The following is a 4404-nucleotide window of genomic DNA, read 5'->3' on the forward strand; positions in this document are numbered from 1 at the left end:
ATATATATATTTTTTTTAACTGGATAATTTTACAATTTCCTCAATGGCCTTCAGTGAATGCTTAACACTTCTTTGTATTCCAAAATCTACGCATATTAGTTATGAAATGTACCAGGTCAGTGTACTTTTTGTGATGCTTTTCTCAAATTAAATAATCAGTGAATCAGTTAGATATGCTTTGTATTATACCTCTGAAACTTAAACTAGTCCCAAACTAATTCCTGGTTTTTATATCTAGCAGGACATAACCATGGTTTCATTCAACGTCTTATTTTTCTCTTGCAATCGCTCTGTGTGTGCTAGAAAAGATGGAGACTTTCTGCTTTTGGACAATTCCGGAGAAGTTCTTTGTAAATTGCTGGTAGAAAATATAGATGAAACTGGTCGGCCAAATACTGAAGAGAGATATTGTAAAGCTATGAGTCTTTTCCAATCATCTGGTAAGCACAATAAGTAAACTTTTGTATTAAGATTGCAACTGCAGGATAATGGTACTAATTACCAACATGATTCAGTAAAATCCTACTTTTGGGAATAAGTTAATCCAATAATGGTTAGCAAAAATTAACATCCATGTCCTCACATATGCCTTGCATTGCTCTCCAATGACAAATGTACCACTTATGAAAAGGGCTGAAACTTTTAGCTTTCTTCACTGCTATAAGGCAGCCATTTGTGGATAAACTATTTTATTTAGGCAACTTTTTTTCAGGAGGTTCAAGTTCAGGCTTACAATGTGTACTGTCTAATAAGGAAAACTTACTTTGTTATGGATAGATTATACATATGTCCTTTAATATCAATACCTGTTTATTTATATATTCTGGCTAGCGCTTGAAGATATATTGCAAGTGATCAATGTGTTATCACTGTTTTGAAGTTTATTTATAAATATGTTTTTTTTCTTTTTTTTGTGAAGAAACAGTGTCTCACGATTCAAAATATTTTTGAAGACTTAATTTCAAGCTATTCTGGCACAACAGAGGGTCTAAAACAGGTGATGCTTCAAAGGGCACAGGAGGAAAAGCAGTTGATGATGGACTGTGGTAATCGGGGAAGCGCTGGAAGACTTAAGAGGGTGTTACGTAAACTCCAAGAGGAAGAAATTGCAGAGAAAAGATGCAAGGACAAAAAAGCAAAGCAGAGTGGTCAGGATAACATAAGAGTGGCTAACCATACTAATGCCGAAAGCACAGCTTCTCAGCCTGGTGATGCGAGTTCGTGGATGAATTTGCAGAAACTTGAAAACCTGGCCCTTTTAGCAGGGATGGCTAGTGTCCTTCATCCAAAATCTATAAGTAAATATGACGGAGTAGAACGTGAAAAAGAACTTGTCTTGGAGTCCCAATTAAAATCCAACTTTCAAGGACAAAAACATGCCTCCCTTTCACCACCACGCCAGTTAATACCCAAAAAACTATTTCCTACACAAGAGCTGGCTGTTTCGAGCGATGGAACAACACCTACTAGACCCTGCAAACAAGATCCTAAAATTATGGTACACTTTGCACCACATAGTTTGACACCACAAGGTTTTGTGGCTCAGGGCTCAGTCACACAGCCGGGCCTACAGTGACTTTCCATCTGCAGTAACGCCTATGGATGTGAACCATACCCCATGCCATGATGACCCATTTGAAAGCAACGAAAGCTGTGACCATAATGTAAGCAGAGGTAAATAAGTGCTGCCATTATACACATTTGCATATTGTTAGGCCTGTATGCCAGCCTTTTTTCCTTGGTGAACGTAACATGCCTTTTGTTGCCAAAATCACATAAGTTCTACCGGTTATCTCTGCAAAAAGCCTTTATACTTAATAAAACCTTTAATTAATATGGTGCATTCATTTCCTCAACAATAGGGCACATATACCTACCTATTAAAATGTGAGTAAACAAATGGAAAACTGTTTGATATGTTCAGTATAAATGATGGGCTAATGGTTGCTTTTCTTTTTTTCCCCTCAGGACAACGAAGAATCATTTCATTTGATGACGGAGGGAAGTCCATCATTCAACACTGGGGTAATTATTAGTATTTTTTTTCTAGGTACATAGGAAATGGCATTTCCACTTGTATGACCTAATTATGATTTGCTTTCTCTCTAAGGAAATGGTATATAACTCCTTGTCCATAATTAATGAAAACAAAAGCTTTTCTGTTGGCCCTGGTTCCTGTCCGGAGTGTGTACGGTTGCAAGCCGAAAACAAACATTTAGAAGGTGCGTGACTTGATATTCTACCTTTCCACGTAAACAGCAACAAATTCCCATTAATAATCCTTTTTTTCCATCCAAACACATGCATTGCCAAAAAGTATGCTTGTTAAGTGTATATTATATTTATTATCTGCTGCCTTTAACAACTGTATTTATTTGATTATAGCACAGTTGCAAGGCACTCGCAATAGTGAGTTGGCTATACAGTATTTGCAAGCTGCGCTATCTGCTTTGACCTTTTCACAGAATTTACCAGATACAACAGCATCAAAAATATGCAGTCGATCATTCACTGTACAAAAGGTACTTCTTTTCTTTGCCACTCTTTTAACACAGTTAAAGTTTATAGGACAAACCTTGTAGATTTCCTGCATGAGGACTTTGAAATCTTTCTGCATGAAATGTTTTTAAATATGGCTGCTTTATACTCCTGGAGCTAACATAGCAAATATTACATTGTTAGCCATGTACAGGTGCCAAATCAAAATAAAAAAAACACTGTATTTATACATATTTTTCAGAATGTAACCTAACATAATGGCAAATAGTTAATAGTTGTGTTATTTTGCAGACTGAGATGCAGCAGTTGGTAAAGGACTCACACGATCCTTCACGGTTCAGAAATGTACTCGTTCCAAAGAGAAAATTGCACAAACTCTTGGAGGAAGCCAAGGCAGCTCGGGACAGTGCAGGTTTTCGTCTCAATGGTATCAGCGAAATACTTTTTTCTCCTAAAGAACTTGCATCTGCAAAAGGTGAAATGAAGGCTCGTGCTGGAACAGCTGTCCTTGATGAGGAAAAGGTTGATGCCTTGTTTGGTAAGATATTACAAATGTTCAAATTAACATTCAGGCGAGCTGGGATTGTGAAAATTCATTATACGTTGTGTTAAGTTATGTATGCATATGTGATGTTGTATCATAATTGAACGAAGACTCCATCATTGCTTAACAGCTGTCTGCAAAAGAACAATTAGAGCAATGGGGGTGGCTTGTAATTTCTTACGTTTGTGCTGAGCTTGTGCTACAAATGGCATGCAAATCTGGCGCAAAGCCTTGAGTTGGGATTTCATTTGTAAATCTGTAGGTCCAGGTGTGAGGTTCTCAAACTGGATGAATGGGTGATAGCAAACTGCACTTATAAAATTTACGGTGCTTGCAGCTTTTATTTAGACCGGATCAACTCCCTAATAATTAGATCAGTTGGTCCTGGTCTTTACACTTGGTTGTAAGCTCCTATTTTGATTTCTGGTCACTGTGCTAGTTTCTTAGACTGTTTTCCAAATATGATTATTGCAAGTGCAGTTCAGACTCACCGTGGCTGCCTCCATGATGGTTTTGTAAAGAAATCTGGCACTGATTACTTTCTGTTTGCAGATGAAGCATGACCGTGTCTAGTGAACATGACTATGGCACATGCTTGTTTCAATGCATCTAACACTAAAAGCAAGACTGCTACTTGGGGCTAGAACTGTCATTAGGGACCAGGGGCTCATAGTTCATGAGGGAACTTTTTTTCTTCACCTTCTGCCCCCCTTTTCATCAATGCTTTGCTCTAACCTGTGCCTCTTTGACCAAGTGGCCTTAATGTTTCACTTAGGAACCCTGTAACCCTAACCATATCTCATCTGGCACACTGTAAGAAATAATGGAATTGGAACTTTTTATAGGTAGCCCAGCCGTATTAAAAACCATAAATGATAGTGGTAACATGATACTGATGTATGTTATTTTGTTTTTCCAGAGTTTCTGAAGTCTGTGTGCAGTGCCAACGGCTGGCCATCACTGGACAACAGAAGTATGAGAAGGAAGCTGGCTATAAACATTTGCAATGCCAGAAGAGGATTAAGGAAATCTCCGCATCTAGAATCAAACCACAAAGTTGCTGGTTTTCGTTAAGCCATTTGTTCTTGTTGCAGTAGTCTGGCCTATTTTCCCTGGATTTTTGTTTCTGGACTTTTCTCTTGTTGGGTATCCTGGCCCCTGTGGGGACATATAAGTGCATTAAATAAATAAAATCACATATTGACACACCCCTTTTGATCATTTTTCCTTTACCACTGTTTTGTTTAGTCTTTTGCAAATGGTCACCATGTCAAACAGCGTGAGATAATGCTCTGCACCTCGAAATAAGGCACATCCCAGTGAGTCAGGAGTATGGGAGTAGTGGCATATGTTAAGCTGAT

The 4404-nt window shown here is 38.1% G+C and overlaps 1 pseudogene; it reads left to right on the top strand.

The window, feature by feature from the left end:
• The first annotated feature begins 250 nt into the window (after nt 1-250).
• Nucleotides 251-4117, top strand: LOC144819761 (uncharacterized; annotated as a pseudogene).
• The last annotated feature ends 287 nt before the right edge of the window (nt 4118-4404 follow it).

The sequence above is a fragment of the Lissotriton helveticus genome, chromosome 2_1 (assembly GCF_964261635.1).
Source record: "Lissotriton helveticus chromosome 2_1, aLisHel1.1, whole genome shotgun sequence".
Classification (NCBI taxonomy): Eukaryota; Metazoa; Chordata; class Amphibia; order Caudata; family Salamandridae; genus Lissotriton; species Lissotriton helveticus.